At 42.6% G+C, this 23,597-nt stretch overlaps 1 protein-coding gene across 3 annotated transcripts in view; it reads left to right on the forward strand.

Annotated features, from left to right (window-relative positions):
- Window positions 1–7,966: 7,966 nt before the first annotated feature.
- Window positions 7,967–23,597, forward strand: part of FSTL4 (follistatin like 4) — a 424,691-nt gene continuing 409,060 nt past the window's right edge. Inside the window, exon 1 of one of the 3 annotated variants that reach the window (XM_073010695.1) lies at window positions 7,967–8,065. The gene's annotated coding sequence lies outside the window, so the exon portion shown is untranslated. Of the gene's footprint in view, window positions 8,066–14,891; window positions 15,249–23,597 lie in introns of those variants that run through there. The other 2 variants (XM_008014411.3, XM_008014412.3) reach the window with 2 other exon arrangements.

The raw sequence follows: 23,597 nt of genomic DNA on the forward strand, positions 1-23,597 counted from the left end.
CCCCTTTTTGTTTGGCTCTCATTCTCTTGTCTGCTGCCATGTAAGACATCCCTTGCTCTTCTGCCATGATTGTGAGTCCTCCTCAGCCATGTGGAACTGTGAGTCAATTAAACCCCTTTTCTTTATAAATTACACCGTCTTGTGAATGTCTTTATTAGCAGTGTGAGAACAGCCTAATACAGTAGACTTCATAGCAAAAAAAAAAAAAAAAAAAAGTCAGAGACAGAGAGGAACATCATATAATGGTAAAAGGGTTAGTCTACCAAGGAGATATAGCAATCCTAAATGTGTATGCAGCATAAATAGAGCTGCAAAATATGTGAAGCAGGTATTGAAAGAATTGAAAGGAGGAACAGACACATTCAGTTATAGTTGGTGACTTCAAAACCTGCTCTTTCAACAATTGTTAGAACAACTAGATAGAAAATCAGTAGAGGTAAAGAAGAATTCAAGAATACCATCAACAAACAGGATCCAATCAATAGTTGCAGAATACTCAACCCAACAACAGCAGAATACACATTTTTAAAAGTGTGCACAGAACATATAACAAAATAGACCATATCCTGGGCCATAAAACAAACCTCACTAACTTTGAAAGAATTTATACCACACAGGGTGCATTCTCCATCCACAATGGTACAAAACTAGAAATCCATATAGAAAAGTACAGGAAAATTTCCAAACAATTGGAAACATAATAACACACTTCTAAATAATCCATTGGTCAAAGAGGAAGTCTCAAAGGAAATAAAAAAAATATTAAACAGAATGAAAATGAGAGCATATCATATCAAAATTTACAGGACATAAAGCAGTGCTGAGAGGGAAGGTTACAGCATAAATACATTCCTTAGAAAAGAGGGCCAAGTGTGGTGGTTCGCACCTGTAATCCCAGTACTCTGGGAGGCTGAGGCAGGTGAATTGCTTGAGCTCAGGAGTTCAAGACTAGCCTGGGCAACATGGAGAAATCCTGTCTCTACCACACACACACATGCACACACACAAATTTTTTATATATATAAAATATATAAATATATAATATATAATATATAAATATATAAATATATAAATATATATATAAATATATAAAAATATATAAATATATAAATATATTATATATTATATATATATTCTTCCATTGATGAACATTTGAGTTGTTTTTACCTTTTAGCTGTTGTCAGTATTGCTGCTATGAACATTCATGAGCAAAGTTTTGAGCACTTATTTTCAATTCTTTTGGGCATATACTTAGGGGTGGAATTGCTGGGTCATATGACCATTTTATGTTTAACCTTTTAAAGGACCCGCCACACTGTCTTCAATGACTGAACAATTTTACATTTCTATCATATATATATATGATATATATATAATACATGGAATTATCTCAAATAATCTAAGCTCACAACTCAAGAGCTTAGAAAATGAAGGTTAAAATAGACCCAAAGCAAGCAGAACTAAAGAAATAATAAAAATGAGAAAAGAAATTGATGACATTGAAAACAAAAACCCAATGGAGAAAAATCAATGAAACAAAGGGTTATTTTTAAAGATCAATAAATTTGACACCAAACCTTAAGAAATCTGACAAAAATAAAAAAGGGAGAAGGCACAGACCACCAATACCAGGAATTAAACAAGGAATATTACAGACTCTTCAGACATCAAACAAAGAATAAGGTAATATTAACCACTCTGCACATATAAATTTGACAACCAAAATTAAATGAAATAATTCTTCAAAACACATAAACTTCTACAACTCCTCCAATATTAAGGTAATTTGAATAGTCCTATAAGTATTAGGAAAATTGAATTAATAACTAAAAATTCTCCAAAAGAAAATCTTCAGCTCAGATGATTTCACTGGAGGATTCTACAAAATGTTTGAAGACCTAACACCAATTCTACATGATCTTTTCCAGAAAACAGAGGAGGAAGGAATATGTCTCAGTTCATGTTATGAAGCTAGTATTACCCTAATACTAAAACCAGACAAAAACACTACAAAAAACCCCACTAAAGACCTATATCTCTCATGAATATAAATACAAACATTCTTAATGGAAATATTACCAGAGAATACAACAAAATATAAAAAGAATTATATACCAAGAGAAATAAAGAGAAAACTACTAAAAAGTAATGAAAGAAATGAGAGAGATCTAGTTAGATCTAACTAAATGGTGAGACATACTTAACATAGTAAAATGTCAATTCTCCCCAAATTGATATACAGGTTTAACAAAATTCCCACCAAAATTAAAATAGGATTTTCTGTAGATATAGACAAGATGATTATAAAATTTATACAGAAAGATAAAAGATCAAGAATAGCTAACATAATTTTGAAAAAAAGAAAAATTGTAAGGAATCACTGATTTCAAGACATAGCTGTAGAAATTAAGACGATGTGATGTTGTTAGAGAAACAGATACATAGACCAATGGAAGAGAATAGAGAACCTAGAAATAAACCCCAAAAATGTGCTTGAGTATTTTTTGTATGGAAGTGAAATTCATATACAATTAACCATTTTAAAATGAATAAATCAGTAACATTTAGCACATTCACAATGCTGTGCAACCATCCCCTCTGGCTAGTTTCAAAACATCTTCATTGCTCCAAAATAAAACCCCATAGCTTATGGGAAGTAGTTACTCTACATTCCTTCTTTCAACCACCAATCTGCTTTCTGTTTCTATGGATTTACCTATTCTGAATATTTCATATTAAAAGGATCATATAAAATGTGACATTTTGTGTATGTCTTCTTTCACTTAACATGTTTTTGAGGTTCAGCTATGTTGTTGCATGTATCAGTACTTTATTCCTTTTGTGGCTAAATAATTTTCCATTGTATGCATATACTACAATTCATTTATCTATTCTTCCATTGATGAACATTTGAGTTGTTTTTACCTTTTAGCTGTTGTCAGTATTCCTGCTGTGAACATTCATGTGCAAATTTTTGAGTGCTTATTTTCAATTCTTTTGGGCATATACTTAGGGGTGGAATTGCTGGGTCATATGACCCTTTTATGTTTAACTTTTTAAGGACCTGCCACACTGTCTTCTATGACTGAACAATTTTACATTTCTATCAGCAAAGTATGGGGCTTCCAGTGATTCATATCCTCACCAACAGTTGTTATTTTCTTTAAAAATATGTATTACTGTAGCCTTTCTGGTGGTGGGTATGAAGTGTTATATCATTGTGGTTTGATTTGTATTTCCTTAATGCAAATATTCAGCCATTTGTATATCTTCTCTGAAGAAATGTTTGTTCAAGTCCTTTGCCTAGCTTTTAATTGAGTTGTTCATCTTTTTTGTTGTTGAGTCATGCAAGTTCTTATTCCTTATTGGATATACATGCAAATATTTTCTCTTATTCTGTAGGTTGTCTTTTTATTTCCTTGATAAGGTTCTTTGATACACAACACTTTTTAAATTTTGATAAACTCAAATTTATTTATATTTATTACTCATGCTTTTTGTGTTATATCTAAGGATACATTGCCAAATCCATGGTCATGAAGATTTACTCCTATGATTTCCCCCCAAGAGTTTATGTTTTTAGCTCTTATATTTATGTTGTAGATCAATTTTAAGTCAATTTTTAAATTTGGTATGAGGTAGGGATCTAAACACATTCTTTTGCTTGTGGATATCCAGTTATCCTAGGGTAAATTGTCATAGAGATAGTTCTTTCTCCATTGTATAGTCTTGGAACCCTTGTTGAAAATCAGTTGGCCATAGATGTGTATTTCTGGACTCTTAATTCTATTTCATTGGTCTATATGTCTGTCCTTATGCCAGTACCACACTCTTTTAATTTCTGCAGCTTTTTAGTAAGTGTTGAAGTGTGAGCCCTTTGACTTTGTTCTTCTTTTAAAAGATTGTTTTGGCTATTCAGGGACCCTTGCAATTTCTATCCAGTTGATTTTTGACAAAGATGTAAAATAAGTCAGTGGATAGCTTTTTCAACAAATGGTGCTGGACATTTGTAGGAAAAAAAAAGAACCTCGTCCTAAGTCTCAGATATTGTATAAAAATTCCCTCAAAATGGGTGACAGACTTAATTGTAAAATATAAAACTATTAAACTTTTATTTAAAAAGAGGAGAAAAATCTTTGGGATCTTGGATTTAGACTTGACCCCAAAAGCAAGACCCACAAAATGGAAAAAATGATAAGTCTGACTGCATCAAAATTAAAAACTTTTGCTGTGCAAAAGATCCCATTAAGAGATTGGAAAAACAAGCTATAGACTGGAGGAAAACATTTCTAAACCACTTCCACAAAGAACTAGCTTCTTGAATGTATAAAAAACTCCCAACACTCAACAGTAAAACAACCAAACAATGCAATTAGAATGAAGAGATATTTCACCAAAGAGGATATACAGATGACAAATAAGCACATGAAAAGATGTTCAACATCCTTAGCCATTAAAGAAATGTAAGTTAAAACCAAACACCTGTCAGAATGGCTAAAATAAAAAATAATGACAACACCAAATGCAGGCAAGGATGCAGAGAAATGGAATCACTCATACATTACTAGTAGGAAGCTAAAATAGTTTAGCTATTCTGAAAACTAGTTTTGCTTGTTCTTTTTTTTTTTTTTTTGGCTTTTTCATGAAACATTTTTATTCAAAATTGGCCACTTTTTTTTAAAGAAGTAAACATGCAACTATCATACAAGCCAACAATTGTACTCATGGGCATATATCCCAGAAAAAATGAAAATTTATGTTCACACAAAAACCTGTACACAAATATTTATAGCAACTTTATTTGTAATCACCAAAAAATAGAAAAAGCCAGGTGGTTAAACAAATGTGGCACTTCCATACCATGGAATACTACTCAGTCATACAAAGGAGGAAACTATTGACATGAAACAACTTGTATAATTCTCAAGGTAGGTATGCTGAGCAAAGAAAGCCAATCTACCAAAGGTTACATGTTGTATGATTCCCTTTACCTAGCATTCTTAAAATGACACAATTATAAAAATGAGAAAAAAATGGAGGTTGCCAGAGATTAGGGCTAAGTGGGGAGCGAGAGAGGGAAGGGAGGTGGGATGGGCATAAAAGGACCACAGAAAGAATTCTTGTTGTAGGAGTTTCCTGTATCTTCATTGTATCCATGTCAATAACCTGGTTGTGATATTGTACTATGGTTTTTCAAGTTGTTACCATTGGAGGAAACTGGGTAAAGGGCACACAAGATCTCTCTGTATTATTTCTTACAAATGTATGTGAATCTAGAATTATTTCAAAATTAAAAAAAATCAAAAAATCACTAAGTGACATATTAGGTTTTTTCCATTTGCTTTTTAAAAATTTTTATTATTTTATTTTTCCATAAGTTACTGGGGTACAGTAACTTTGGCTATATGAGCAAGTTCTTTAGTGGTGATTTGTGAGGTTTTGGTGTACCCTTCACTCAAGCAGTATACACTGCACCATATTTGTAGTCTTTTATCCCTCACCCCCTCCCAACTCTTTTCCCTAAGTACCCAAAGTCCATTGTATCATTCTTATGCCTTTGCATCCTCATAGCTTAGCTCCCACATATCAGTAAGAACATACAATGTTTGGTTTTCCATTCCTGAGTTACTTCACTTAGAATAGTAGTCTCCCATCTCATCCAGGTCACTGCAAATGCTTTTTTTTTTTTTTTTTTTTTGAGACAGAGTCTCACTCTGTCACCCAGGCTGGAGTGCAGTGGTGCGATCTCAGCTCACTGCAAGCTCCATCTTCCAGGTTCACGCCATTCTCCTGCCTCAGCGTCCCGAGTAGCTGGGACTGCAGGTGCATGCCACCACGCCTGGCTCATTTTTTGTATTTTTAGTAGAGATGGGGTTTCACCATATTAGCCAGGATGGTCTCAATCTCCTGACCTCGTGATCCGCCCGCCTCGGCCTCCCAAAGTGCTGGGATTACAGGCGTGAGCCAACAAGCCCAGCCAAATGCTCTTAATTCATTCCTTTTTATGACTTAGTAGTATTCTGTCGTGTATATATACGACAGTTTCTTTATCCACTCGTTGATTGATGAGCATTTGGGTTGGTTCCACGATTTTGCAATTGTGAATTGTGCTGCTATAAACATGCATGTGCAAGTATCTTTTTCGAATATTGACTTATTTTTCTCTGGGTAGATACCCAGTAGCTGGATCAAATGGTAGTTCCACTTTTAGTTCTTTTAAGGAATCTCCACGCTGTTTTCCACAGTGGCTGTACTAGTTTACATTCCCACCAGCAGTGTAGAAGTGTTCCCTGATCACCACAGTTTTTTCCATTTGTAATAAGAGACTGAAAGCCTGTTGGTATGTAATAAGCAAGCACACCAGTGGTTAGGTGTAGGAAGGCAGATGAGGACACTCATGATTCCTTTACTCAGTTTATCTCTTGGTTGAACATCACTGACTGCTGGGATGCTTGAGACTTGTAATTTTAAATTGGTGCTTTTCTTAGTCATGTATGTTTGATTTGTGCCCATAATAGGCTGTGTTTAAAGACTAGAAACATAAGGAACCTGATGATGAAATACAAGCTAATTAAGAGCAAAAAATGGTTTAAGTCTACAATTTTGCTTCAAAATTACCTTCACCAATCTGTAAATTGCATTCATCTGATAAAAATCCTTATATATAGACTATCAAGCTGTCTTTCATACTTCAAAAACAGTGTTAAAAAGAGAAAAATAGAGTGACAATTATATTCAGTTTGGTTTTTCATGTGTTGAGAATAAAGGCTGTATCCACACCCACAACATGTTATTTGCAGAGCGCTTGGAAATAGTGGCCTGAAATCTTTCCCCTCCTGCCATTTATAAACAAAACATAGAAAATATATAAATAAAACGGTAGTGTTTTAAAGCATGAAATTCCAGAATTTTAGACACCAATTCTTAAAAGACAGTTTTTTGCCTATACTTGAGGCACTGTCAAGGATTTAAGTCCTAAAACACTTTTTTTCATACACATTCTGTCCCCAAACTAGATATTACATCATTTTTTAGTGTGTGTGTCAGAAAATGATGCTTTATTTCATTTAATTAAATAAAAATTAAATACTATGTATTTGTTGTTAAATGATACAAAATGGAAACTTATCTGTAATGACTGTATCTCATGAATGTTATGAATGATTGCATTAAAGCCAATTTTAGAAGATAACATTCAATATGATACTCTGAAATAATTTGTTTAAACTTCAAATCACTTCTTTGTTATATATTACACCAAAATGGCAAAACTATTTTAAAATGTTTTGAAGAGGGTTGTAGTGAAAGGCATGCAAGTCACATATGGCTAGGCAATGCTGATGTGTGCACATGCATTTGTCAGTTTTAAAGCATCCTGTTTATGTCCGTTGTTATGTGCCCACTGTTTTTATTTACTGCAATTAGGAAACGGAGGGTCCTAGTTAATTAAATGTTCTCCATAACTGAAAATTACCATATGTCTCAGCACTGGGTTGGAGTCAGGAGACTTCAACCTCTGACCAGCTTGGGGTTCTTGGCAAATAATGTACAAAACACATCTCCACATGGAAAGTGGGGATGATGCCCATATTAATAGCATTTGCCTCCCATGCTGTGTACCTGGAGCCAGTCAAATAATGCATCAGGTTTTTATTTACATTTTGACTTATTTCTCATTTGATGTGTTTTCTACTTTGAGTAACAGAAAAACCCAACTCAATTGATCTAAGTAGGAAGGAAAATAAATCCCCTGAGGTAGGTCAGCTTTAGAATGGGTTATTTCAGCAGCTCTTTAAGGACCGAGGTTCTTTTTCTTTCCCTGTTCCACCATCCTCCATGAGTCAACTTAGCCATTTGCACGGTCACAACTTGGTGGCTGTGGGTCTAGGGGTATCTTATACTTAATGACAGTATCAAGAGGGAAAAGAAGTACCATCTCTTCCTGTGTACCTCTTTGTCTCCCCAGCTGACACTCTCACCTCTCCTCAGCCAGAAGTGGGCTCCCTGATCACCACTGGCAAGTTCCTGGAAAAGAGCTTCAAGATTGGCTTAGACCATGCTGAAGGTGAGAAACTTGAATGGAATTGACATTCTATATGCAGAAAAGAAGACAGAAATGTATTTTGAGTATCCAATCAACAACGTCTACCATAATTTCTTAGACTACATGTTTAATTTTGATTTTACATGACAAGGGTTCATGATGAGGACAATTAATTAAATATACCAATAGATTCAGAAGAGAAGGTTCTCCAGTCACCTATTTGTAGTACATAAATTCTGAGATATATGATAGCTGCTATATACACACACAGTGTGGAGCTGATACAGAATTGTGTAATGATTATGAGGACAGGCTCTGAGTCAAATCCTAGCTCTGCCATTTGCCAGCCAAATTGCCTTAGATAAACTGGGTAACTTCTTTGAGCTTAATTTATACAACAAGGATCTTACAGAGTTGTCATGAGGATTAGACAAAACAATACATATAAAGGGCTAGGACTAGTGTCCAAGGCATACTTAGCAATCAATAAACCTTAGGTGCTGGTTGAATGGTAGTGATGATGATAATGGGTTAGACATCACTTTGCACCTCTCGACAACTGAGCATCTAGTCTTTCCTGCTTTCAACTCTTGCATCTGGTCACTATCCTCTCTATCCAGTGTGTTCTTCATACAGCAGCCACAGACATCTGTTAAAAACATACTATAGATCCTGTCATTCTCTTGCTCCATCCCCCACCCCCATGGCTTTCCTTACACCTAACATCAGATATAGAATCCTTACAGTGGTTCCCCCTTATTTGAGGTTTCACTTTCACTTTCCACAGGTTTAGTTACCTGCAGTCAACTGCGGTCTAAAACATTACATATAATAAGATACTTTGAGAGGAAGAGATATATATCATATTCACATGGCTTTTATTATATTGTTATGTATGAATTATTGTTGTTAATCTCTTACTGTACCTAATTTATAAATTAAACTGTATCATACGTATGTATGTATGGGAAAAACCAGTATATACAGGTGCAGTACTATCCATGATTTCAGGCATCCACTAAGTGTCTTGGAACATATTGCCGTGGATAACGAAGGGCTACTGTATTTGTCAGGACACTGTGTGATCTGGTCCTTGCCTAGCCCTCTCCTTCTTCTGCAACTCTTCACCTGGATCCCTCTGCTTAGCTACATCAGCCAGTTCCTTCTTTACACCTGCTAGGCCTTCTGCCTAAATGCCCTCCCAGCTAGATCTTCTCGTATGTCACCCCTCACCTAATCATATCTCTGCCTAAGCACCCCCGTGAAAAAACTTTGTCCTCTGCCATCTTGAAAAGTCACCACTCTTACTTCCAGTTACTTCTGTCAGTCTGGGGTCTCTAGAAAACAGAACTGGAGCTAAAGTTTATAAGCTAAAACACTTTATCAACAAGAAGGATAATCCTAGGGAAGCAGGTGCAGGGAAGGAGAAAGCTCGAATGCTGAGCAGGCCACAGCCTTATAACAAGTGCAGCTGTGTATGTGCTGGGCCTCCAGGGTATCTTCAAAGAAGACTTGGGGCACTGCATCTCCATGGAGACCATCCAGGGAAACAAGGGGGAATTTGTTTGCTGGTTTCCTCCTGTGCCCAGTCTCCCACTGGTCAAAGTCCAGCCCTCAGGGCATTAACTGTGCTGTATTGAGTAGCCTCTTCAGGAGGTCTCTGGGGAAGCCTGAGCCCCAGGTCTTGAGTCTGACAAATGCATAGGCATGGAGGCCAGTTTCTCACTGTCATTTGGTGCCTCAGGCAGGACGTCATTTTATTTATTTATTTATTTTTTTGAGATGGAATCTCACTCTGTCGCCCAGGCTGGAGTGCAGCGGTACGACATGGCTCACTGCAACCTCTGCCTCCCGGGTTCAAGCGATTCTTCTGCCTCAGCCTCCCAAGTAACTGGGACTACAGGCCGGTGCCACCATGCCGAGCTATTTTTTGTATTTTTAGTAGAGACAGAGTTTCACCATGTTGGCCAGGATGGTCTCGACCTCTTGACCTTGTGATCCGCCCACCTAGGCCTCCTACAGTGCTGGGATTACAGCCTTGAGCCACCGTGCCCAGCCAGACAGGACTTCTTGATCTGAAGTAGTGGCAGTAACAGCAGAGGGGAACTGGCTCTAAGACTGTGGAGATGGCATGGAACAGTTAATAGGGTCACTCTTGCTAGGAAGCAAGGCAAATAAGTGTCCAAAGCCCTGGTCCAGGTTAGGGTCAAAGAGGTCAGAATGGCTGCTTAGATCTAGGGTGTCCTATCAACTAAGTCCAGTACCATCTTATACCCCCGAAGGTTGGATAGTTGTCTTCATAGCCCTTGAAGTGACCCACCATAACACTGCATATTCATTTGAATAGAATGCTTATTTAGAAGAATGGAAGCTTCAGCCAGCCAGGTAGCTAATGCCTGTAATCCCAGCTCTTTGGGAGGCCGAGGCAGGGTAGATTGCTTGAGCCCAGGAGTTCAAGACCAGCCTGAGCAACATAGGGAGACCCTGTCTCTACAAAAAATACAAAAATTAGCTGGGTGTGGTGGTGCATGCCTGTAGTCCCAGCTATTGGGAGGCTAAGGTGGGAGGATCACCTGAGCCCAGGGAGGCTGAGGCTGCAGGGAGCCGTGATCCACCACTGGACTCTAGCCTGGGTGAGAGAGTAAGACCCTGTCTCAGAAAAGAAGAGGAAAAAAAAAAAAAAAGAATGGAAGCTCCCTAAGGTAGCAGTTCACCTTTAAAATCAGACAGATAGATAGATAGATAGATAGATAGATAGATAGATAGATACATAGATACATAGATACATACATACATACATACATACATACATACATAGACAGATTTAGATTTTCACGTTATTTACGATTCTATACTGGTGAGTTGGAAAACAGGGTCATGATAAAAATTTATGTTGTCCCTTTTGAAGAAAGGAAATTGGCCCCTCTCTTCACTCTCCTCTTAGTATGTTCCCTCTTTCATCCCTTTTGCCTATGCTCAGTAGGGTATACTACTTCATGGCTATAGGCCTGGACATCTCATCCCCAATTGTCCCTTGTAAACAATACATTCTTAAGAGTAGCAGACTTCAGTTTCCTCCTGTTATCAGCACCTTTCTTGATTCCCTTCTGCCATCAGTCCAGCCCCTGGGAGTTTGATGGGAATTTGCCTTGGTAATAATGCCATGGTGAGGGTTTTATGTTCATCTCCCTCCATTTGTACCATTCACAATTCCCTTTCCATCACTGCATCTTCTCATTTATCCCAACTTCTTCATTAGAATTCCTACTCTGTACCACTTCTTCTTTGTCTTGAAAAATTTCCCCAATCACAGTTGTCCCTTGAATGAATACCTTATCTCCATGCTAGCTACTTTTTTCCCTGAATCAAAGTTAAAAACAACTATGTCTGTGTGGTCTTAGGTCTAGGATCTTGAACTTACTGCCGACATTCCCTTAATTTCTAGATGATTAATGAATTATCATCTTAAAATAAGCATTAATATTAGAGGAAAACTTCAACATCATAGCTCTGTTTAGATCAGAATAACTGAACTTCTATAAATACTGGCAAAATAAAGGCAAAGACCTTTAGAATTGAAAATGGTCTTAGACGTTTCATTTAGTATGACTGCCTCCCACCTACTCATCCCCAATTCCCAGCTGAAAGAAGAGAAAACAAGATCTGGGAAAGGTATGACTCTCCCAGGCTCACTGAGCCGTAGAGGCTGAGGCAGGAGAGAGACCCCATCCTTGTGCCTCCCATCCAGGGCTCTCCTAAGCACATGGCTGGCTCTTCAGTAAACTGCATGGTTTGGTTTGAAGACAAAAACATTTTTTGAACAGGCAGCAAAACGTTATATTATGCAAGACAAGGAAGACTGTTTCCTGCCTTTTCCCACCTTCTCACATGACTTCCCGGTCTGGCTTCTAATGGGTATTTCTAGGCACTGTTTGACCAGCCTAGTGGGGACTCCCAAGGGTAAGCTGACCCACAGTTAGTGATGCAGATACTTTTGGTTGCATCTGGAGAAAGTGCCTTGCTTCCTCCTGATCCCCATGGCTGTGTGTCATCTCTGAGTATCCTGATATGCAGGTATAATCTGAAATGACCTAAAAGAGACACACATCATTTGGCAGTAGTTGTTTGTTTTTTTTTTTTTTTTTTATCATATTGTTGTGTTTTTGGTAAGGATTAGAAATAGAAAACAGATTTTACACTCCAGCCTGGGTGACAGAGTGAGACTCTGTCTCAAAAAAAAAAGAAAAAAAAAGAAAAAATTTTAAACTGGCAAAGTAAAAAATATTTGGGTTGCTTAAACTTTTTGATCTTATAAAAGTATATTAATAACATTTTTATAAGTGTCTCTGGCTGAACCACTCACCAATAACTTAGAGTGGGGCTGGGGGCAGCAATTGGAATTTGTGTTTCCTTTTAGCTCCCCTATTCCAAACTTATTGAATTATATGAAATTCAAAACTTAACCATTTTTTTCCCCAAGAATCCTAGTTGGCTACTGAGAATCAGTATGCTTGCAAGTTCTGAAACTGGGTTTCAGGCAAATTTTGAAATTCTCTCTGTGAAATCTAGCCTATTTTCCAATTTGGGGCATACTATTAAGCAAAAAATTACACTGAAAGGTAAAAACACAGAGCAATTCAAAGAGGTGTCAAGGTTACTGGCATCGGATGCTGCTTCCCTGGAGCCTTGTTTTATTTTGTCATTCACACTTCACCTTTCTCATTCCAAGGTGACTTTTAATTTCACTCTTATTTTATGCACAGTAGTCAAACAGCTCACTTCGGATGTTAACATTCTCTCTAAGGAATATTCCATACATCTGGTTTGCAGCAACTACCTTCTACTTCTTTGGGAAGTGTGTAGAAGTTCAGTGCCTGTTCACTGCATTAAACAGAGCTATTTCTGATCTTGGTCAATCTATAGACCCTGATTTACATATGACCTTGAGTTATTAAAAAACAAAAAATACACAAAGTCCTGCTTTGATTATGTAATAAGGCCACTAGGCTGACTCAGGGACTTTGTGATAAGAGCTGAGAACAGAAATCTGCTTTTCCAAATACCTCATGTCTGAGAGGAGAGCTGAATCCAGCCTCTAAGCCATGGTGTACCTTCCTGACCACAGAGGGAGGCACAGCACATTTCCAAACCTCCCTGTTTCCCTTTTTTTTTTTTTTTTTTTTTTTGAGATGGAGTCTCGCTCTGTCACCCAGGCTGGAGTGCAGTGGCGCGATCTTGGCTCACTGCAAGCTCCACCTCCTGGGTTCAAGCCATTCTCCTGCCTCAGCCTCCAAGTAGCTGGGACTACAGGCGCCTGCCACCACACCCGGCTAATTTTTCTTTTTTTTCTTTTTTCTTTTTTGTATTTTTAGTAGAGACGGGGTTTCACCATGTTAGCCAGGAGGATGGTCTCGATCTCCTGACCTCGTGATCCACCCGCCTCGACCTCCCAAAGTGCTGGGATTACAGGCATGAGCCACCGCGCCCGGCCTCCCTGCTCTCTTTTATACTCATTTTATCTTTTCTGTTTCCCAAGATGAAAAGTGCCATCCCTTCCCCAGTCCTGCCATGGAGAATCTGGCCCCTAGCCAGCCTCAGAAGTTCAGTCATGGTGGCCTTGGCAAAGATTCATAGTCAAATCCCAGAGAGCATCACGCTGGCTAGGGCCCAGGGTCACTGAGGATGGAGTAGCCTTTATCATTCTGAGTAAAAATCATGGTATCCACATGGGAAGTCAACCAGGTTTTGTCCAATCCCTCATTTTACAAGTGGGGAAACTGATACCTACAGCAGAGATACAATTGGCTCTGCATTACATAGCTGGGCAGTGATAGAGGGAGAGCTGGACCCCAGACCAAAACTGTGTGATGTTGGGACCACGCTGGCCTATTCACTGCTGTATCTCTAGCAATTATTAATAGCACAGTGCCTGCTGCATAGGAGGGGTTCAGCAGCAGGACAATCTGGAAGGAAAAAACAAATGTAAGATCTCTTTCTTCATGTTAGCCTTCCATTATTCTTCCCCTTTTCCTTATATTTAACTAACTTCATCCTCAGAAAAACCCCCTCTGTCACCTCCCCCAGGCCAGGAGAGATCACAGAGGCAAGGACAGGACACTGTTCACCTAAGCCAGGAAGGCCCATGCAGCCAGAGCAGGAGGCAGGCCCTCAGAAAGGCTCCTGGCCATCAGCCTGGCCTGGGTAGGGGCTTCCGCCTAAGTTTCCTGCCAGACTGAGGCTATGGTATGACCATTTATGGGGCCCTAGTTTTTACAAAGGTGCTTGTAGCTCATTCGGGAACCACGACTGATTTCAAAAGCTGCTGATGTTAAAGAGGGACCCAGAAAAGTTTGGGAGCCCCAGCTTGGGGATGGGATCAGGAGGGGGAAATGTCTTGTTAGGTAGAAGGGACCCTCTGGGTCCAGCTAGGTCAGGTAGGCAAATATTACTTGGGATTGCCCCTGTATGCCCAGAACGCCTTAAGATTCTGTAGTTGGAAGAGGGAAGATTCAGGAAAGAGGAAGAAAACCTTTGCTGTTTCACAGGTTGTTGGGTCTCAACGGTGGGGGGTTTCACCCACTTTGTCCCCAGGGACAGCTCTCCTGCTGTGGTGTACCGGCCCACCTGGACTCCACGAGCAATGGCCGCAGATTCAGAGACCGCCCCCGTGCGCCTGGAGAGCACAGCCTTCGGGAACCTTGCCCGGAAAGGAGCCTGGAGGAGGGTAGAGGTGAAGAGGGGCTGTCACTTGCGGAGCTCCACGCTAGCCAGAGGCAGGAGCGCTACGCCGGCCCTCCTCCCGCCGGGCCCTAGATGGCCCCAGCGCTCCCGAGTCATCGCGCCCCGCGTGCGCGCCCGCCTGCTCCGCGCACCTGCCGTGGCCGCCGCGCGGGTCTGACCGGCTGGCGGGCGGGCGGCGCGCACAGGTGGCGGCGATTGGGCAGGCGGGGCCCGGAGGGTGACGTCACGGGCTCCGGTCCCGGCGGCAGAAATAGGGCAGCCGCGGCGGCCGTGGCATAGCAGCGGGCAGCGGCGGCTCAGGGAGCTGGAGCCTCAACAGCCTCCAGCGAGCCCGGGACCCGCTGACAGCCCGAGAAACCAGCCGAAGGACGCGGGGCCGGGTCGCCGCCGCCGCCACGGGGCGCTCCCTCCCTCCCGCCCGAGTCCGGCCACCTGGTCTTCCCCTCGGCCCCGGCCGTCTCAGGTACGCGGGCGCAGCTCCGGAGCGGGCGCGGGGAGGGTGCCATGCCGCTGGCGCCGCCACGAGCCGGTCCCGCTGCGCCTTACTGGGGTCCCGGCGCCCGCGGCCCCGCATCTTGCTGCAGGGCCCGGCGCGGGCGCTTGTTTGTCCTTACTGCCCGCGCCGGGAGAGCCAAGTTTGCCCACGGGGAAGGGACCACCGGGCCAGGGCTCGTTAGGGCTACCCCGGACGAGGCCAGGACTCGAGGTAGAGGCTGGGACGCCGAGGCTCGTGGCCGGGGTCTGCGGTGGGGACCGGAATGACCCGGTTGGCACGCGGGGCGCCCCGCAGAAGCGCTCGGGCCGAACCCGTAGCTCGCGCCCGGCTCCGAAACCCTGCAGGCGCCGTTCTTGGGCTCAGGACCCCAAGCGGCCACGGCGGAGCCAGGCGAGCGCGGCCCCTCGGCCCGGACCCGGTGCCCTTGGCTCTGGGCTTGGGCGCGGGGCAGGCATTCTCAGCACCTCCTCCCCGCGGCTTTGCGGGGAAACTTGAGTCTCCTCGCTGCAGCCCAAAGGGCCCGCTGTGCCTCGCCTGGCCCCGGATACTCCGGGGTCTGCCGAGTGTGAGGCTGGGGAAGAGGGAATCTGTGCACGACCCGACTCCAGGCAGCCTGCGGCGCTGCTTGTGCGCAGCCGGCCGCGGTCAAGAGCTAGCGGCCCGGGGTACTCGCTTGAGGGTGTCTAGGGAGCAGTGTGTTGGGGGCGTTCAGCGTTCGGGCTGGGGGCTTGGTCCTAAGAGAGCTTGCACTGTGGATGATCTTCGCCCTCTTTGCGCCCGCAAAGCAAAGACGAGTTCTGAGTTTTGGGAGGGACCTGGACGAGGCAGGCATAGCACTCTGCTTTGGACGCGTGTCGCCTCGAGTTTGAGGACTAGCGCGGCGCTAGTCTTTGGGGCTCCCTGCAGCCGACAAAGCGGCGCCAACCCGAGGCCTGCCACCTGAGGACTTTGTGCCCGCAACTCTTGCGGGAGCGGAAAGCCGCCGAGGCAGTGGGGTTTCTCGGTGCCGGAGCGCAGCGAGCCTCCCGGCGGCGCCGCAAGTGCATTAGGAGTGCGCAGGTCAGCGGGGGCGTGCCCGGCTAGGTAGGTGTCGCGGCCCGAGAGCGGGTGCCGGGGCGCTGTCCAGCAGCCCTCGCTCGCGGCCGCGGGCCACCGACACTGATGAATGGCGCGTCCACAGCCCGCCGGTCCCCTCTAGGTGTCGCTTCCGCCGAGCTTTCCGCCAGTGAAAAATAGCGCCGGCAGCTTGGTCTGTTCCCTTCGTAAATTTGTTGCAAGCCTGTGCTCCAGGAATTGTACTAGATGGGGCCCCCGAGATACAAACATCCGTCCAGGTTCTCTGGGCCAAACGTAAACAGAATTTCAATAGGTGGTGAAGTAACTGCCAGCCAAAGTGTTCACCGGGAATGGGCCTGTGTCACAATCTGTGAGGGGAAAAGACAGATCAGGGAGCGACTAGGACTCTTCTTGAAAGTCCGAAGTTATTTTCCTACTGCCAAATTTAGGGGAAACCAAGGGTTTTTTTTATAGTGTCTTCTTAATCCTGGGGGCCAGGTGCCAGTTACTGTGGCTGCCCCTCTGGACCCCAGGATAGGCTCTGGGTCTGGGCAGTGGTCTTGTGGGGGGTCCACCTCGGAAGGGAATGGTCAGAGGCGTGAGTGATGTGGCTTCTGAGTCTCCAGACCCGCAGCAACTCTCAGGCAGGAGCTCAAGCCGGACACATGAGCAGATGCCCTACAGGGCACGTGTCTGCTTCCCATCTTCGCGTTATGAAAGGAGGCACTGGGCACTGCAGCATCACTAGACCATTTCTGCCATACTCTGCTGAATGTTCGCTTTTTCCTAGGGGAAAAAGGCACCACCCTCTCCCAAGACTTCAGACTGAACCAAAGTTCACACAAGAAAATAGTCCACTTTGATGTAATGTATTAAAATTGCTCGTTGGAGTTGTCCTAGTGCTTTTTTCTCTCTTAGAATTTTATGATCATCCTCAATTTTTGCTGATTCCAGGAAAGCTCTTTTTCTTCTGGAAAAGGGCCAGCTTGTTTTTCTGGGTATTAGGAGAACTTTTATCCTTTTGGGTGTGCCCTGGAGGTGGGTGAGGGAAGAGGAGGTTGGATTTTTCCACCATGACCAGTCAGTCACTGAAGACTTTTTTTCCCTTTTACTAAGGGTTGTGGGATTTTTTAAACGTGAACTTCACGTTATGATCTTTTGTTTGATTTAACACTATATTCAGAGACTGGCGTTGAATAGTCATTATTTCATAAAACTACCTTAATTCCTAAGCCTTGTTTGAGTGTTTCTCTGCAAACTCAACCTTCTTGAGTTGCTTATGTGTGGTCAGTCATGTGCTTCCTAGCTTAATGCAATTAGATATTTCAAGAGCACATCTTGCTTTACGTTTTCTGTCTCAATGCATAACATAAGGCATGGAACTTCAAATAAAATAGAACTGCAGTCAAGAGAATGTGGTACTTAAGAGGTATAACCTGAAGGTTGGAAGGATAAAGGTTATTGGAAGTCACATGTGTGCCTGTGTTATACTTCATAGTAAATAGGAATATCATAGATTTATACATGGCACGTAGAATAATTTAGGCATCTAATTTATCAAGTGTTGGGAAAGAATTAACTAATGATATAGAGTAGATAATTAATAGGAAATGCAATTTAACTTCATTATGGCTTGCTGCAAGGTTAGCTTGCTCTATTTCCATGCCTAATTTCCCTGGGTTGGTATTTTAGGGACTGTCTTAGGAAATCTGTATTGCTTTCTTTTTTTCTAAAACACTCACAAATCAGAACTAGGGTCCTAAGCCTTTGAGAGGTTCCCATACAGCCTTACAGGTTTCAGGTTGAGGTTGATGTGGCTTTTTTTTTTTTTCCTTTTAAATTTGAGCAGATATGCAGAAGAGAATTCCAGGGTTTTGGTGCTCCCAGTTGATTTTTATATGTCGATTGCCAACATGCCATGAATAAAATGCTACCTACAGTGTGTGTAGGGCAGATACTTTTTCATCTGGAAAGGCTGAAAATGTAGATGCTTCAGGGTCACAAATCTGACTGTTCTCTTCAAGGCTGGGTGGCATTGCTTGGCTCTGCCAACTCATCTTTGTAATTTCTGGTCCTGTTGGTTACAAAGAGAAGCCATTTCTATATGGCTAATCCTTAATGGCTAGTCTGGTAAAGTTACCAAGTTCTGGGAGAGAGGCTGAGAGAGAGAATGGGTGAACAATGCCACCGAAACTCTGAGGGTCAGAATTCCCACTCTTCCCAAGACGGCTGGTTCCTGGAATAGAAAGAGAAGTTTGTATTAAACCCATTGCCAGTTTAATGGAATTGCTTCTCTCTGGGCTGTGAACTTGGTCGATAAAGACAGCTTACATGTCTGTGTGTGTTTTCTGGGTGGGGCAGATTTTGGTATTTTCATATGAATACCTATTTCTCCCTAACAATTTGCATTCCTATGTCATGCTTTTCTTTAAAAAACAAGTCAGTATTTGGAATCTTACATCATACTAACCTGTAGTACCTCTGTAATTCTAAATACAGATAAATAATAACACACATATTAGCTTATTTTAGAACACCTGAAAATCCTGTGGTTTTCACAAGGAGGCAGACGATCTAGTGGAGGTCCTTCAGCGTTAAGAAAAGCACAATCTGCCTATCTAAACAGAGAATGCCAACTTCTACTCTAGATGTAAGTGTGCGATAACATAAGGAACCAAACAGTTGCCCCGGGGGCAGGATGCCTGGGTTCCAGTCTAGGCCTGGCCACTGATTTGTCTTCGAACCCCGGTGGATTCGTCCACCTTCTGGTCTTCTGGTGTCCTATCTATGCGGCAGCCAGGTTAGCACCAGATTCTCCTGACTGGGGGAATGTCTGTTGAAGCTCAGGTAGGAAACCACAGGGGAAGCAATGAAATACCTCCCTTCCAAACAAGATGGCTTAAGTATCAAGTCAGTGTACTTTATGACTTGTTTGGAACAAAAGGTAGTCTCAGCTCTTTATATGTGGACAATCCTAGGTAGATTTATAATTAATACTTAGGACTTAGCAAGGATTGAATTAAACTTATTAATCTAAATTGATCTCAAAAGTAGCTCTAGGTTAAAAAAGGGGATTTGTGACCTTATGGATGGCACCTTCCCAATTCTATAAGGTGAGATTCTTGCATTCGCCTCTATCTGAAGGCCAGTAGGGCAATTTGAATTTGAGGAGTAATTAATTTGTTAACAGAGTTACTTTTCCAAAGTGACTAGCCTTATGATGCCAGCGCTTTCCGTGAGCTGAGTGGCGTCTGCCTGGGATTCTGTACATCTTTTCATGGTTCCCCTCCCTCCCTCCCTCCCTCCCTCCCTCCCTCCCTTCTTTCCTTCTACCATATGTTTTTCTTAGCCCATAAATAGAACAGCAGTGAGGACTGAGGAGAGTTTGCCCAGGGGCCCCCATCCCAGGGTAAAGTGTGAGAATTAAGAGTGAGCAGCTTGGCTATTTCCCCTTGGTCAGAGCCATGAGAAGGAGAGCAGCTCTTGGCAGCTTTCAGAGGAAAGGAGAGTCTTGGGGCCAGGGCCTCCTAATTTACTGTCTCTATATTTTCCCCATTATACTAAAAACAACTGTTTATCAAAGCAAAACAGGCAGGACAAAACAAAACAAAAAAGGCAGCAGCAGTTGAGAGTTAAGAGAAGAGATGTCGTGGGTCTGCATGCCTGACTTGGAATCTCAGTTTTGCCACTTGTTTGCCACATGGCCTTGGCAGAGTCCTTAACCTCTCTGTGACCCCATCTCCTCTGTCATCTGATTAAGGGATAATCATTGCCTCCATCATGGAGTAGAAAAAGGAGGGTTATGAGTTAATACCTGTGAAGTGTTTAGAACAGTACCTGACACACTGTAATTGCTATATAAGTGTTATCCAAATAGATAGTCTCTATTTGATTATTAGACAGATAATCAAAATTGATTTAGACCCAATATTAATTCTTTTTTATGAACTGAACTGTCATAAAACTTGAGCTGTAAATTTCCAGGCTGTTGGTGCTGTAGATGTAATGGATTGTCAATCACTGTAAGTATAAAATGACATCTAAAACACATCCACAGTGCAAATGAAATCACAGCTAGTGGTAGGCAGACCGAGCTAAACTTTACAAACAAACTGCCCAGGAGTATTTCAGTAGTTGGCCTGGTTCACGTGTTTCCTTGTTTCCAATTAAATTCTTACAGGAAATATAAACACAAACCAGATAAAACCAGTGGCAACTCCAGGCCAAGCTCCAGGCTTCGATCTTGGGCTTCCTGAAACACAACCCAGAAACCAGCAGTCTTGGTGCATCCTCTTATGAACTGATTTGGTGCTTGCCAAAATCACAGTTGAAATGAATAGATTATATTTTAGTGCTACCCATTAGTACCAAAACATAAAACATAATTGGTCTTAGATTACAAAGCAGATCAAAAGTTAAATACCAGATTTTATGGCTTGTATATTTCATACCTCCAGGAGTTGACATCTGTACATTAACTAGCATAGATTTGGATTTTCTTGCTGTTTTTAGTTTATGTGAGCTAGGAGGCATGGAAAGGGAGAAAAGTAGACTTTACTCTGTGTATTTACTCTGTGAGCAATGTTTGATAGTAGGTAAGTAGGAAAAAATTAATGAGAGTAAGAAGCAATGTCTTTCTAGTTCTAGCTTAAATTCCTATGGCTGGTTTTTAAAAATTTGAAAAGTCCACTAACTGTTTTCTGCAGTCTCTGGAAAGTGGCTCTGTGATCAGAAGAGGATCACTTACGGAGAATAGAGAATTACCTTGTTTATTTTTTAAAAAAATGGGTTGCAGCCGGGCATGGTGGCTCATGCCTATAATCCCAGTACTTTGAGAGGCTGAGGCAGGTGGATTACCTGAGGTTGGGAGTCTGAGACCAGCCTGACCAACATGAAGAACCCTATCTCTACTAAAAATACAAAATTAACTGGGCGTGGTGGCACATGCCTCTAATCCCAGCTACTCGGGAGGCTGAGGCAGGAGAATCACTTGAACACAGGAGGCGGAGGTTGCAGTGAGCCAAGATTGCGCTATTGCACTCCAGCCCAGGCTACAAGAGTGAAACTCCATCTCAAGGAAACGAGAAAAACAGGTTGCAGTAAGGGGAAGACATTTTTATTCTTTCTTAGTCCTGAACATGATTTATTTTTTTTTCCTGCTCTTCCTCCCTGTAAGATTTCACACATCTTAGGGAGACCGCTGGATCAAGAGTGCAGAAGCCATTGGGGGGGCGGGGGAGGGGGTGCCATGACTGTCGCAGTCCTCACAGTCATCTCCCCGGTGGCAGCTGAAGCGGCACTATTCCACTCAACTCTGCCTTCTTCAGAGTGTGGGGCAGGTGCTGATGGTGAGACTGTGACCTTCAGATTATATTTACTGGCCACCCAGACTCTTTCCCCAGTAGCTCAGCTTTGTCAACAGATGTCAAAGATGAGTGACCGAAGAAGCAGATGTAGGAGTGGGAGCTTATGGAAGCTTTTTAAAACAAGCAGACACCTTCTGTCTTTTTTTTTTTTTTTTTTAGGTGGAGTCTCGCTCTTCACCCAGGCTGGAGTGCAGTGGTGCGATCTCGGCTCACTGCAAGCTCTCCGCCTCCTGGGTTCATACCATTCTCCTGCCTCAGCCTCCTGAGTAGCTGGGACTACAGGTGCCCGCCACCATGCCTGGCTCATTTTTTTTGTATTTTTAGTAGAGACAGGATTTCACCGTGTTAGCCAGGATGGTCTTGATATCCTGACCTCGTGATCTGCCCGCCTCGGCCTCCCAAAGTCCTGGGATTACAGGCATAAGCCACTGCGCCCGGCCACCTTCTCTTAAAAGATAGTCGTACCTTATAACCTTGCCTTTTCATGGGCCAGTGCTAGAGTCCCACAATTTTGAGTCTGACTTTTCCTCCCTGTGGACATTTCTGTCTCAAGCTGGAGACATAAAGCAAATGTGGAGAGGCAGCTCTATTTGGATGTGGACGGCAGCCAAACGAAACCTGGAATGTGGCAGGAGTGTAATTGTTTGGCAGCCCTGGCCTCAACACTAGTGACTGTGTGACAACTTCCACCCCCCATTGTCTAAAGTAGGGATACTCCAAAGCTGTTGCCTATGGCAGTGAGCAGGGGTGGACTGCCAGGTCCCTCAAGCACTCAGTTCTTTCTGACTTGGATGTCTGCTCTGGACCAGCCCTGGGCCAGTTTATGCTGGGTGCTGGCCTCCAAGGAGCTCCGGTGTCTTTAACTTACCAGCCTAGATCAGGATGCAGTGTGAACCATATGTGATTAAGCACTAAATTGTTCGGTACGAGCAGAAATCAATAACCCCTAAAGTTTCCTTGAGTAAGAGTTCTAAGTACTGCATAATGAGCTGTATCTGGTTATGTTTCATAATCAGAATACTGAAATTATGGTTGGACTGTGTTCACAGTGGAAAACTTTTTCCAAAAAAGTACAGCTTATTGGACAAGTAAGATAGTTTGTGTCCTCATTCCTTAGCACAATGCTTAGCACATGATTTGGACTTGAATATTTGTTGTAGCTGATCCTTAGTTTTTTCATCCATGTAATTATTTGATTACCTTGAATTGCTCACTTCTTGTCTTTTAGGACTGTTTATAATAATGTTATCTAGTGAGCCTCAGGAAACACCTTAAAGGTTATTGAAATTCTGTTATCATTTGATGCTTGGATTCTGCTACAAAATGGTTGGTCTTGAAACTAAGATATTAGACCTTATGATGCCATTTTGAAGCTCACTGTCTTATAAACTGAGGTGTCGGCTGCAAATGAGGTGCCAGAGATGTAACAATTCTTAATCATTGTTTCGTTTTTTTGAGACAGAGTCTCACTCTGTCACCCAGGCTAAAGTGCAGAGGTGTGATCTCCGCTCACTGCAACCTCCGCCTCCCAAATTCAAGTGATTATCCTGCCGCAGCCTCCTGAGTAGCTGGGATTACAGGCACCTGCTACTGTGCCTGACTAATTTTTGTATTTTTAGTAGAGACCAGGTTTCACCATGTTGGCCAGGTTGGTCTCAAACTCCTGACCTCAAGTGATCCATCTGCCTTGGCCTCCCAAAGTGCTGGGATTACAGGTGTGATCCCCTGTGCCCAGCCATAATCATAATTTCTCGAGCACTAATTGTGTGCCCAGCCCCAAATGCTTTCTGAGGAAACTGAGGCATAGCTATATGGCAACCTAATAGAGGTGACCCAGCTGCCTCACCCTGGTTTGTTCTTGTAGATGTAATGGTAGGTGGCATTTCAAATGGGT

The sequence above is a fragment of the Chlorocebus sabaeus genome, chromosome 23 (assembly GCF_047675955.1).
Source record: "Chlorocebus sabaeus isolate Y175 chromosome 23, mChlSab1.0.hap1, whole genome shotgun sequence".
Lineage (NCBI taxonomy): Eukaryota > Metazoa > Chordata > Mammalia > Primates > Cercopithecidae > Chlorocebus > Chlorocebus sabaeus.